The sequence below is a fragment of the Tyto alba genome, unplaced genomic scaffold (assembly GCF_018691265.1).
Source record: "Tyto alba isolate M040663 unplaced genomic scaffold, T.alba_DEE_v4.0 Super-Scaffold_22, whole genome shotgun sequence".
NCBI lineage: Eukaryota > Metazoa > Chordata > Aves > Strigiformes > Tytonidae > Tyto > Tyto alba.
The window spans coordinates 2,537,865-2,552,828 of NW_024881296.1; positions in this window are offsets into that span (position 1 = coordinate 2,537,865).

Consider the following 14,964-nt stretch of genomic DNA (forward strand, 5'->3'; position numbering starts at 1 on the left):
GCATTTCCTCTAGCAGCCACCTAGGAACAGTATTTCCAAGGTGCCAGGAATGGCCTAGCAATTTTAAATACACTGGTCTTTCAACTCCAGTTTCAACTTGGTGACTCTGGGATGTGTTGTGTCCCTTGCTGTAGATACATTATCACCGTTACTTCAATTAGCAGGCTGCAGAGGGATCCAGGAACCAGCAATCTACACCAGGCAGTCTGAATGCCTTTTTCCTTTCATGGACATAAATATACATGTGTTTGTACATAAACACATTATGATTTTTCATACTTGTTAGTGACATGCTGCCATCCTGTATAATAGAGAAGGTGGAATGTAGATACTGTTACACATATGCAGATACATGTATGTGTTTTTGTTAACATGGTACATATGCCAGACAGATATTATGATGATTTGGTGGCAAATAAGGCAACATTCTCCCAGATGGGAAACACCAAAAGTAGCAATTTTTTTCAACTCTTGCCATGCCTTTCACAACCCAGACAGAATCCAGTGTTTTCAGACTTGAATGATTAGCCATATGCGTTTCACTGAACATGCTGAGCCAGATCCCACCAGCAGCGCCCACTGAAATCCCTATAGTTGAATGTGAATAACGCAAGAGAAAATCTGTTTCTGATTTCTGAAAAAGATGCTGTATTTTTCTCACAACTGATAGTCTGTGCTGCTGGTAGTATAACATCTAGCACTGGTTAATGGTACATCTCTCCCATAGTTCCTCTACTCTTGAAGACACTACAGGATAGAAGTAACAGACCCATGCTGTTCTCGCCTCTCATCGTTCATGTGCCTGTGGGTGGTGCTGCTTCTTCTAACACGCACTGATCACTGTTCCCATGGCAGTCCATGTATTAGCATCATTAGGTGAGTTGTAAATGAAATCTGAGCCCTGAAGAGTACTTCTGCAGAGCACAGGGTAAGATGAGAGGGTCCCAAGTACCTACCATTTCTAGCAGATGAGATGCAAAAATGGTTGAAAGGAGAAATAAAGTACAGCCGAGACCAAATTACACATGCAAGAGTTAGAGGAAAGGAGTCAGGTTCATTCTGCCCAGCATATTAACCCAAAGGCACTGTGCTTACCTCCACTCATCTTTTGAAAGTGGGGCAAAACACAAGGTTAAGCAGCCAATTTTTTCATATTGAATGGACAGGAAATGCTAGAAACAAGCAGTAATGGGTGGCTTCTGACTGAAATAGTCTTGACATACTGAACATTGTAGAAAATTAAAGTAATGTCAATATTTATTGTACAGATATGTGTATTGATTGTGCAGTAAACTAATCCAAAGTAATATATGCTATAATATTAGTTGAACTCCATTCAGAAAAAGAACACTGATGGGCAGAGAATGAAAAAAATCACAAAAAACTATTTATTAAATTAGTTCATGTGGACATCTGATTTCTGAGCAAATAGCAACAGCTACCACAAAGTATTAGACATCTTGCATGAGCAAAACAAAAAGAAACTAAGGCAACATTTCTAAAATACTCCACTGCAGCTTGTTGGAGTTTGCCAGTTTAGAGCAGCTGAGAAATTGGCTGTAGCACTCTGAAATTCAAATTCTGTAAGGTGCCCTTTATCCTCTCTCACTCATTTGTTTTTTTCTTATGAATGACTAGTGAATTTCTACATTCAGCGTTACCACACAACACACAAGTGCAAACACTGTGCTGTGCTTTGACCATGAGGGTATTACCATTGACAGAATAGTGACCGTTAATTCAGAAGAGATTTGGATAAAATAAGAAAGACTGCACTTACTTCCAAATTCAAACAGATGTGGCACCTCTTTACTCCTCTTTCTTTAGGTGTGGTTTAAAGAAAAAAATAGCCTTCTTTGGGATTTTCTTTGGTTTTATTATCTGTTGAAATTGGATTTATTTAACTAAATTGGCTGTATATTCAAGTCTCTAAGTTCACAAATTAACCACACAGTCTTCCCAGGATCCATTCTGCCTAATTGCTGGTAACAATTCCAGCCATAGGACTGCTTATACAGCATATTTCCCACTCCTTCACTAAATGACTGATTCTTTTTTTTTTTTTCTTTTGGCTTTTAACAGGGGAATGATAATGTTCAGTACTGAATTAGTAATGAAGTTCCAATTAAAGACTGTGAAACTGTTTAGACTTGCAAGTATTTTTGGAGCATCCAGCTACATGGTACCTGGTGTTGGACAAAGCCAAACACTGGCAAGACACCAAAGTCATCCATTTACAGACCTGTTTGCAAATCTGATTTTGGTTATTCTTGTAACCCTTGACTATGTACTAACCTCATAAACATTTTCTGCCCTGCAGGAAAAACAGCAGTGACATACCTTAGGAAAGGCTGTAATTCTGACCCAGTTTGAACCAGGAAGCAGAGAATTGTCCTGATGTGTTTCCAGGCCAACTACAAGCTAAAAAAGCTTTTTATAAGTTCTAGATAAACATTTAGCATTTTTCAGACCGTCACACTGCTATTCTGGTAGTCATATGGCTCTGCAAAACCCACACCTCTAGCTTATAACCTCCAGATGCATCTGACCTGGACCAAAAGCAGTCACATAAGGAACAAAAATAATGTTGGCAACCTGCTTCAGAAACCTGCAAGCATACAAACATGTTCAACTAACATTTGATTTTCTCCATACACACCTATGTCCAAAGACAGTATTTCTTTGCAACAAGCCTATAACAATGGTACGGAAGGACCCAATTTACTCTTTCTGTGCTCAGAGTTGGCTAGAAACATGCCAGGAGCTGTAGAGATGACTATTTAAAGCAATGTTGAGCTTAAATGCCTTGCTTCTCCATACTCCATGCATCTCGTTTCATGTCTGGATGGCATGATGACAAAACAAATCTGGCCTGGACGAGTCAGATACATCCTACGTTACTGGAATTAACAAGATCCATTTCAACTTGTTTACTTAGGCTGCTTCTACCAGCTAACACAAACCACAAGTAAAACAAATATTAATATTTTTACAATTTCTTCAAATAGCTACACTGAGAACCAGGGGATTTCCCTCTGATACTGCTGGGCTTTGTCCCAGAGAGATGATTTTAGCACTGCCCCCAACTCTGGCTAAATTCTGGGCATCTGTAACTGCAAATGAAAGCACCCCCTGGAATGGCCTTCCTTACGCTTCTTCACATTTCTTTTTTTTTTTTTTTTTTTTTTTTAATTTTAATTTCTAACCTTTCCTCTTTGGTTTAAGACCAGCTTTGCTAGGCTTGCTAAGACTGCTGTAAACATTGCTTAAGAAAAGGCAACATTAAACAGTCTAAACCAGATAAAATTGGCCGGAATTAAGACCACAGCCCATCTGTGTATCTGTGTCTTCATGTAGCAGGAAGTTGTAGGTAAGAGTCAGCATCAGACAAAGGAGTAGTTCCCCCGACTTCATTGTCCTTGTGTGTTTTTCTTGTCCTGTCCTCAAAGTGGAGGAGGAATTAAGCTCCGAGACAGCAGCAACAACCCAACACAACCCTCCCACCTCTGGAAAGGATGACTTATTGCTACTATCTCCCCATCAGGGAAAAACCTTAGCCTCCACCACTAAAAGGAAAGGGATAAGAGGCTGTTGAAATAAAAAAAACTTACTGAATAACTGACCTCATAAGTGCTTAACTACTGTCTACTTTATTTATTGTATTTTCTAGTATGATAAAAAGATATATAGCTAGTGATTTTCTGTTGAAATCTAGAATAGGCTATGGGCTTCATGTTCAAGATGCTTGGTTTTAGTTTACCTTTTATTGCCCACCGGCAGCACCAAGATAGGTTTAAGCTTTAGTCCCATTTTTCCCAGCAAGAGTAAGAAAACAACCTCTCAATCCCACTAGCAAGCGTCCACTGGTGAAGCTGACCTAATTCAAAAGTTGCTGTTCACCTTAATGCTCTCGTTTCAGAGAAATTCCCATTTCCAGGAGATTTTTGCTCCGGTAACTGCTCCAGCAGTCGGTGTAACACAATACTACCAACCCATGTTCCCAAAATGAGTTTGCTCAGCCAGGTGCCTGCAGGTGGTAAGCGCAAGGGGCCATACCATGGAGGTATGGAGGAGGAAGCTCTCAGCCTGCATTCACCCACCAGCTCCAAGTCAGGTGTCCACCCATGGCACTGCTCACAGATTGGGAAGCCCTGTGCCATGCTGCCGAGGAGAAGCTGCTCTACAGCACTTCCTGGTGACCCCACCGACGCAGCTGTGACCCCACCGAACTCTGTGATGGGGTCTAGAGACATCTCGGTATTTGAGATTTCAGTCAATATATAGAAAAGAACAAGGAAAAAAAAGAGAGGAGGTGGGAAGAAAGCAGAATCCAGATGGAGAAAGGGAGCACAGTCTGCTTTGGTTTTGTTTTGAAAGGCCTTTCTATTTTTTTTTTTTTTTCCCAAACTGAAACTGTTTGCATTTAGCTTGCAGCCCTGTTTGTATGGTGCAGATACACTAATGATTAATGATGTGCCAAGTGGTTCAGAGAAATTCAATTCAGAGCCACAGATACTTGTCAGTCTCCAAGGAACAAGAGTATTTTAATGGGTAATTAGTGGGTCAGTTTTTAAAAAGATTCACATAGTAGAGCACACTTGACGTTATTCTCAATTGCAGCAGCAGGTCTGATTTCAGGGAGTTTCTTTTACTACCTTAGTTTTCCTGCCTCAGAACTTGAAAAGCCACAGTCTAAGATCATCTTCTGCTCCTTGGTAGTTTCCTAAATTTTCCAGATGATATTTTGCACAGTGATGTGTCATTTCATGTTGTAGCAATCACATTACAGTGTGTCACTTAATATAGCATAAGGCAATATGATTGACACAATCTGAGATGACTTGTCACAACACAACACATCAACTGGGACATTTGTATGTTTTGGGTTTATGTACACACACACACACCGAGTGTCTTCAAAGGGTGGCGGGTGGAGCAAGAACACTCTCCCTCATTTAAAAGTTTTCACAACACTTTTCCATTGCAGTGATTGATAAGCACCTCTTAAATATACTAAAATTTCTTCAGTTCTCTCTCTAGGCTACCTCTAATAATAAACCACCAGAGCTTGAGTTTATTCCAACCTCTATTTATAATGGACACCTTCTCATGACATATGAAGTGCCCCGTTCCAAAGCACAGCCTTATCATTAGGGAGTGGCATAATACAAAAAACTCATTACATTTAACCACTTGTCCCTTGGTGGCATCTGATGCTAATTCAGCTCCCAAACAATTAATTTGGAGTAACCTCACAAAGTAATCCCTAAGCAACAGTAATTGGTTAATTTCCCTCTACTTATGGTTATGCTCATTATATTACAGACAACTTTAAATCAAGCTGTCATCTCTAGTTCTTGCTGTCACCGGGGTGATTCAGAAGGATGAGTTACTACACTCGCGATCACTCACAAACCATCTGTGAAAGAAAAGTTCCGTCCAGGACCACTGAGAAGGTGGGAAATCCAGAGCCACATTCTGCAGGGGTTTAAGAACACAAGCATGACTGCAAGGAAAGCTGCAGAAATGACAGGACTTCAATTCCAAGTGAAGAAGCACAGCTTCTTAATGAAATTTTAAGGAAGCTATGTTTGCCCTAAGATGTGCAGGCAGTATGGTCTGGCAGAGAAGCCCTGACCGGCCCTGGGATTTCAGTCATGTTATTGTATTCTCTGTGTTCTTAGAGCTTGGCTATATGGCAAGGCGCAGACACCTGCCAGCTAACCAGGACCACGAACAAAGAGAGCTCAGACATGTCTGTGCCTACCTGCATGTTTCATGTTTTTCTGCCCCGTGCCTCCATTCTCCATTTACCAAACAGATCTTGTACTTCACAGAGTGTTTTGAAGCTAAAACTCACAAATGGCTGAAAGATGCACTGGGACTGTTGAAAAGTGGAGTACAGAAGGATTTCACAAGCCTGTTAAAGTAAACTGGATATTTCTTGGACTGTTGCCATTTTTTGCATCTGGGGAAATAACTTAGAGTGGCAACTGTACAGCCAGATGTTGCAAAACTAATATTTTAAGTTCTGTTTTGTGGCACAGCGTGGTGTGACATCGAGGTATCAGAACACAATCTAAATATGCCAACTCAGGTACCAGGAATCGTATGTTCTGTCCAAGTCAGCTCTGTCATCAGTCAAAAGTCATAGCAAAAACTGTGTGATTGACTTAGCATATCCAGCACAGAGATGAGACAATTCTGCCATGGCATATGGTGTATGCTGACCTGATGAGCAACCGTAGGGAAGTCAGAAGTGCAGGTATCTGCAGATATGCCATCTCAGATCACATCTGAACAGTGGTGTCCAGCCAGAAATGCAATAAATATCCCATACTTTTTCTGAGGCTGCAGAACTACAGAGGGTGAACAAGAAAAATATCAATTACAGTAGATTAAGATGAAACCTGTCTGTCCCCCACCAAAGAATCTCCAGAGACTTCTATTTTCCCCAACATATTCACCAGTTTTCTGCAACATGGCGGTTCAACTCCTATCACCCATATGGTGAGCTGTTTTTTTTAAATTCAACATGCAAAGATATTCAAAAACAATCAGCAATTTGTAAGCAACTGTGAATCAAGAAATCCGCTGTTCTGTCATTAGTACTTCTTCCAAGTGTCATAGTTCTTCCTGCTTCTAAACCTGAATTTACAGATAGGGTAGAAGCTCATTGTCACAGAAAGAGTGAGAAAACTGTACAGATGAGACTGAACAGGCGTCATGTTTCATTTGTAGTATTCCTTATCTGGTGAATCAGAGACCTCAGAAGCACAGACCGTAAAACAGCAGAAAAGACCACATCCCTGGCTAGTATATTGTCACAATTCTCATAATGTCCAGCTCAGCATATTTAGTATATCATAAATGCCATCTGCAAAAAAACCCATATGGAGCAGCAGGACATGTTTTTTTTCCCCTAGCTGAAGAATAATCAAAAGTTCAAAGGCAGAGAGATAAATACAGAGAATTTTCCTGACTTCTCCCAAAAACACAACTCTAATCATCAGTCCTTTCTGCAGGGCAGTGCTCATTGATCCTGCACTTGCCCCATCCCACAGCTGCCTGGTCCTTGTCTCAGGGAGGCACTTTGCCACCCAGAGAATCCCATTTGAGCAAGGCAAAGATTGAACACGCAAGCCAGTTGCAGGGCAGACTGGACTGCAAGATGGATGCTGAGATCCAAAGCTCTCAGTTTTACACAATTCCTGTGTGTTGCTTATTGCTGGACTACTTTGTGTTTTAGGGAGAGAACAGTCATTTTCAGTAGCTTATCTGAATTGAAAAAACAACAGATGGAAGGAAATAAGAGGAAAAGCAATTGCAATTGTAGATTGAGAATTGTACCCCAGGAAGGGCACATGAACAGCTGTATAAAGGACACAGCAAAACAATTAGAGCCATACTTCTCACCCCCCCACACCTCTGAGCTATTGCAGGTGTAAGTCCACTCTCCCCTATGCTGTAGATTCATGTGAAATTCTCCAGTTTACAAAATCATGTTTTTAAAGGCTGTATCGGTTTCCTGAGACAATTCAGCACAAGGCACTGGGTCGTGGACATGAGCAGCAGGGACCGGAGACAAACCATTAGGTTTGGGAATGACTTGGCTACCTGAAACATCCGTGTCTACGACCATACAACCACAGATTTAATTTGGTTAGGTTCACATTGCATTTCTTTCGGTGGTTAAAGCAGTGCCTGGCCACTCAGTGATCTTGTTTCCACACAACTGTTAAAGAGCTGGCCAGAGAATTCAGCAGGTTAAAAATAATCATGCAAATAAAAACAGTAACACCCTGCCCCTCAGTATTGGGGTTAAATGTAATCTAAACTGTTATCACTACCAAGAAAATACGGCACAGAGTCTCACTCACAGGGGCAGCACCTGAGCCAAATCCCTCTGCAGCTCCTAATCAGTATATTCTCAAGGTCTCATCATGAAAAGCACTGAAGAAGCATCACCTTCCCCTCACATTGTGTAAATGGAGAAGGCTTAATCCCCACAGAGTACATCTACAGTTTAAAACAATATTGACCCTTATTGCTGCACATAATCTGCATATAAATTCAGGCCAACACAAGATGATACACAAAAGAAGACAATTTTTGTTTGGTTGCTTTTTATGTTGTCAGTGACAGAATTCCCATTTATTTCAGAGGGGAACATGGGTGGGGTTGGCCTTTTCAAATACATGACCCAGCCAATGCACAACTAGCACTGAGCACAACGCCTGCTGGTTGATGAGTTTCTGCATAAACCCCTCCAAATCAGCTTATGCAGTGCATTAACCTCATGCTGGAACACGTTTGCTTGGTAAGTTGTTCCAAGTCTTCTCCCAGACAGTTTCAGCTCACTGGGCTGAATGGCCAATTACCTATTAAGGGACATTAAAGTTCCAGATCTGAAAAACCCTGGAGCCAGAAAGCTTAGGACAGAGCCAACTCCAGACTCAACACGAAGGTCACATGAAACTTGATTTGAACTTGGTGTGAATGCCTTCCTCCATCCACACGGATTTTCAACCTTTGAGTTTCTATTTTGCATTTCTCATCAGAACAAGTCCCAACTGTCCAAGCAATCTTTGGTCAACATAGTCTAGTTTCACACCAGTTTCTCATTAAAATATCACACAGAACTTCTAATTTGGTGTGACTTCAATGCTTATGGTTATTTGAAACTGATCTCATGAACATCAAAAGTGGGTCAAAGCTCCCCCAGCAAAGAGAATTTGGAAAAGCAGAAGTAATTCCACAGTTTTTGCTTAAGCACCAAATCATTTTTGAGTTGTTAATAGCCTCTTTGAAAGTGCTTGCAGATTTGATCGCCGGCACCTCGCATAGTTTTAGCTGAACTTAAGTGTGGCTCATTACTATATCTGTAGGTATAGCTAATATCACACATGGTCACAAGCTCTGCAGTGATCTCAGTAAAATTACAAATCAAGATTCAGCCTTCCATGAATTTTTCTACTTCTCTGTATTAAAATGGTAACGTCACTTTAAAGTCCTTCGTATAGTTCAATTATATACCTTCACTCTGGCAGAGATGATGAGTAAACATACTGCTATTGAAGAACTGGAATTATCACTACTATTTCATTTATATAATTTGATGGAATAATGGAACAGTAAATTCTTCCCCTGGTAACTGTAACAAGGGACAGCTCTTGATGTTGCTCTGAAGGAAGGAAAAGGCTGCTCTGACAGCAGGAGCAGAATCTGCGCCACAGACAGCTTGCTGCATGGAAAACTGACTTAAATTAAAACAGTTAACTAGAGTGATCAAAGTCATTCAGAGGGGAGCTGCCTGGAACAATTCTTAGCAAAATATTTTTTTGATCAAAATATACTGGTTTTGTCAAAGTGGGAACATTTCACAGCAGTATCTATTTCAGTGAAGTTTTCAAAAGGAAGATCTCTGAGGTTTGGGCTAGACCACTTTGTCACTGTGAAGGAAAGAAATCGTAAACCTGACTTCTTTCACAAAATTCCCTCCTGTGAAATGCTCAGGAGCCCTTGCCTCCAATCAAATGATGAAGAAAAACAAATACTTTAAAACCTCAAAAGTTGTTGCAAACACTGTCATTCTCTGGCTGGCCACACACTGAAAAGCTATTGCTGACTGTTAACTCTAGGTATTACAAAACTTGCAGTGTGTAAGTCAAGACCACCCGATGATGTGCAATCTGTATCTATAACATAAATTTCAGTGAGACCTTTAGATTGTGCACAAAGGGAGTGGGAAGGATATAACATTTTCTTTTAACATGTAAAATAGTTATTAGTTTCTTTTCTGATAGCAGCCCAACACAAGCAAATCAAACAGGTGTGGTACAAAGATCTTAAGAGTGGAACAGCAGCAGATGGTGGCTCTACCGAACCAGTAAGATCAGCTTTGAGGAGGTAAAGATGTGTTACAAACAAATCTAACAAACAATGCATCTTTTAGTTCACTTTGTACTGGTATTTTAAGCAGCTTTTTTGTACAAGAGTTGACACAAATGACCTTGAAGGTTTAATATAGGAAGAAATGTTTGCACCATCAAAAAGAAATACATTTTTTTTCCCACCACTAAGACTTGCAGTGAACTTTCTCTTAACAAGGTCCTCAAGGGAACTTCCAAGGGAGTCTCAGCACCCACTTCTTACCTCCTCTCACTGCCTCTCTGCTTTAATTTCTTATCATGATTGTCTCGGCCTCTCCCACCTCACTGAGGAGCTCATCAAACCTCTAGCGCTCTCCACTGACCTTTTCAGCATTGCCCCAGCTGTCTCTGGAGCTCAGTTCTCAGGCTTCACTGATCCAGGTTTACCAAGCTACAGCATGAGTAGTCTTAGGGCATGATCTCATTCGCCACATTTCATCACAAAACAACAAGTATTAACACTTTCATGATCTTTTATCCATTATGTTTTTGCAAAAACTTACACCACAACACTGGGGCACTCAGCAGCAGCAAGGACGCAAAAAGCAGCAAAAACAAGAGCCAACAATGTATGCCACAGCAGATCAGAGCCCTCAGATCCTTCTGCAGAAAAAAGGCCAAGGAAAATTCAAAATGTTAACTGAAGTTGTTTGCCTCCTATCATATCCACTAAACCTGGAGTTTTTCAGGCTGCTAGAGACACATGTTTCAGAGGCACACACTGCTTCACTGACAAAGCCCTGTTGTTGACTGCAGGGAGAATAATCACAGGAACTCAACAGATCATAACTCCCATGATAGGGCATGAAGTGGGGCTGGGAGAGAGAAGCAATTTTCTCAGCTAACCTTGTCCCAGGCCTTTGAGGGCTTAATAAGATCATAACCAACACCTTGAATTATATCCTGAAATAAACAGGTAGCCAGAACAGAGCACAAAGCTCAAGATTTATGGGCTAATAGTAGGTGACCTTCAAGAGAAAGGTTGCTACAGGCTGTACTCACTGAAGTCCTTTGTAAGAGCAGCCCCAAGCACTGAGTGCTAACCCCGAGGTGATGAAGGCGTGGAGTACATGCATCACTGGGAAGCCATCTCTGCTTCCAGAAAAACCATAAATGAAAGAAATAGTACCATGAGGACTGGAACTAATGAAGTCTGGTTTCTTTCTTATATGGTTCTTGTGGTTGATTGACTTCTGCATCTAAGACAGTGCAAGAGTCTTGAAGGTTTTCTGGCAGCAAAGTATTATGAGATTCCTTCCTGTGTGGATTCTCTGGTGTTAAATAACTTGTGAACTCATGTTGAAACCATGCTTTCAATAAAGGGTCTGATAGTGTGTCTCTTCCCTATCCAATTTCATCTTATTTTGCATGGGTTTAAGAATGAACAACACTATGTTTAAGAATGAACAACACTAGGCAATGCATAAAAATTTGTTATGATAACCAAACAGGGAGTTCAGTTGCCAATACAGAACTGAAGGACCTGTCTCAGGCCAGTCTCTACTGGGCCAGTAAGCAGATGCTAAAGTTTCGTTACTTCATCTGGTTGCAACAACCCATCTTTGCAAACAGATTCAGACAAGGACCATAAAGTAACTTCCCAACCCTTTTAGGGTGAAAAGCTCCTCAACATCAGGAAGCAGGGGGCACAAGAAATGGCAGGGCAAAGAGAATCAACTGTGGATTTCAGTTCTGTGACAAAGAACATGATGCTAATTTCCAGTTCCACCAGTATGATAAGTTTGCCAAATACTCTTTGCAAGGAGAGCAAGAAAATAAATAAATAAATAAATAAATAAATAAATAAATAAATAAATAAATAAATAAATAAATCGAAGTACAGACTAGAAAACCCTGTGCCAGACTGATTCCCTCGATACTGCTGAGTAGTATAAAGCAATGGTGGTACCCATTTCAGTGGTGCTGGTTTCCTAAGCTGAACCACAAGCGTCTTGGTCCAGTTCTGTTTACGGATTTTATGCAGATCTGGGAGACATTACTCAATCCTGCTCTCCCTCCACCCCAAGTCATCTGAAGATGTATTGGTCCCAAAGGCCACTACTTAAAATTTCCACTAACTTTTCTGAAAAATCGAAGAGCCAGCACTGTCTTTTAAGAAACTATGAGCAAAACCAGGGATGCAGCGAGAAAAGCAACAGACACTGGTTAGGCAGGTGGCTGAGTTTTATTTAATCCCAAACCTGTTTCCTTATACCTATAAGGAAAGATGAAACACAGCCCATTCTGTGTTGCAATTAATCCCAAAGGTTAATTTTGTTGCGAGCACACTGTAAACAAAGGGGGTATTTATTTCAGAGTCCAAGTACATTGCAACAGAGGGAAGGCAAAGGGAAGGGCAGTTTGCACTGCGGATTAAGAGAAGGCTGCAAGACCTGGTGAAACCAGTGCTGACAGATTCCCTTATTAAAAAGTGTAGCCTTGTGGAAGGCCTGCCATTGACAGCTGTGATGCGGCCAAACTTCAGAAAACCAGGCACAATTGGAAGACTGTGCTGTGGCAGGGACAGTGGGGCTAAGGGGCACTTCTAATTTGTCAAAGTTGTATCTAATTCCACTGAACAAAGTTCGCAAAGAGAGATGAGCAGAATCCACAAATGATTGCTCATTCACCAAGCCCTGATGGAAAGATAGGCCAGCACACAGCTTGGGCTTTGTAGAGTAACCTGAGCTGCTCCAATCAACTTTGGATAATTCTGCCTTGTGGGCATAACAGTTTTCCTTGTTTCTTCTTTAATAGGATTATTCCTTACAATATTAAAAAGATAACATCGGTGTCTTTCAGTGTCTCCATAAACTATTTCTAGGTATATGAATGGATGCTTCAGGTGGTTTTGTTACTACTTCTGATATAGACTTATAAAAAGTGAAGATCTAAGAGAAGAATTTGATTCAAGTCTGACATTTGTTCTGTAAATAAACTAAAATCTTGAACTTCCTTTTAAAAGAGAGATACTCGAAACTAACACAGTAAGAGCAAAAAAGAAGAAAGCTACCATGTTGAGCATGGTATCCAGGTGAGCCAACCCCAGGGTTCATTCCATTGATGAGAAAATCTTGCCAAATAGAGTCAAAGAGCAGTCCAGGAATATTTACAGCTGGAGGAGGCTTTGCATTTACAACAATAGATGTTAGAACAGGTCTTCAAATAACCAGTTCTTAGGGGAGAAAGATAATTAATGCATAACAAAAAAAATATATTTCTCCAAATTAAAATAGAATCCATAATATATTCTGTCACAGCTTGATGGTATCTTCAGGAGACAGGAAGAAAGAAGGCAAACACCTTCACCACTCCTTTCCTCTCCAAGGAAAAAGAGAATTTATTATAAAAAAGTAGCACCATATCATATCATATTGTCACCTCAGAATGAGCTCATTTCTGTCCTTGTACATTATTTTAAATGCAGCAGCCCTCACTGAAACTGTATGAAGGTGAAACTGAATAGGACACGGATATCTTAACGCAGCAAACTAGTCAAAATCAGCGTCCACTTTGAAACCATCAAAAACTGAATGGTTTGCAGCTACCCAACACTTTCATGAAATTAAGTGCTGGATAGTTAAAAAACTTGCCCTAAAAGATTCTCTCAGCAGTGTTTTCAATTTATAAGATACGTTAGTTGGATGAGCTAATGCATTATTCTTCACTTCATTTAAAACCAAGGCACAGCAAGATGACCATTTACTTTTGAATTTGTCTACACCTGGATCTCGTATAGATAGCTCTAGCACAAATCTGGTGGTAGAAAATTACTGCTTACTGGGAGGCAGAACAAGTTTTGTCTGGAAATATGTTTTAGATCCCAGTGCTATTTATGGGTTTTCAGCAGCCTCAGCGGGCCCTGTATTCTCCCTACATCAAACAGACCACGACTGGATTCCTGGGATGCTATCCCCCATGAGGATGACATAACAGCATCTGCTTGATGCTACAATTCTTCTTAAAGGTGGTGCCCACATTTTTAAGTGTAGCTAGTAATTTCAGGTGTCTGTTTACTGGCTACTCAGATCAGGATATTGTAAAGTTATCAGAATTTCATTACATGTCACATAATCAATCTCATTTAAGGAGCAGCCATTAAACAGCCTAGAGTTTGAAGTAGCCAAAATTATCACAAATTTGTTTTACATGGATATATAAAAATACATATATAGAATAAATATATGTGGTTTATATTTTAGTATAATATATATTATATTTTAATATAATTGTAATTATCTACATTGCCAGTAAGCCACTGGTAAAGTAACTAAAATCATTCCACCTCTAAAACTGAGACCCTAAAAAACCCTGATCAGCAATAATCTTTTTTATTTGTTAAGTAGACCTCTAATAAAGGCTCCACTTTTGGCTAGGTCTTTGCTCATACACACCCACAAAGCCCTGCTGTCTGAGAAGCAAGGACAGCCCTGCTCTTCTCCTGGGCCAAAAGAGAATATACATATCGTGGTGCCGGCTTGCTTTCTTTTCACTAAAGTACTAAGGAAAATGAGGCTGTACATCTGTTTGGGTTTTGTTTATTTTTAATAAACACATTAATTTTAAGGCAAGACAGGACCATTTATCTTCTAGATAATCATTTGACCTTCTCTCTAATCTAGACCAAAGAATCCACCTCAGGGACTTCCTTCATTCAGAAAGTCTTGGCAAACAAAACCAAAAAGTCTTAGATTTTTTCTCCTGTGTAAAAGGGTGTGTGTAAACTCCTAAACTCTCCCTTTAAGTAGTTTGCATTCTGCCTGACACATTACAAAACAATGAACAAAGCTGCTGAATTGCTTTTCCAAGGAACAAACAGTAACATTTCTGTTTCTATGTGTATGAGAGATCAAGAGGGAAAGGCAGAACCCGAAAGACTCAGGACAGCATCAGAGCACACAGCCTCTCCATCCTCCCTACTCCACTGCACCTTTTACAGGTTTGACTAGAAAAAAAATTCTTCTCTTAACTGTAAATATAATCTAACCTTGTGCTCCACCCTTTGACACTTCCTTGTTTGTGCTCTTTGACT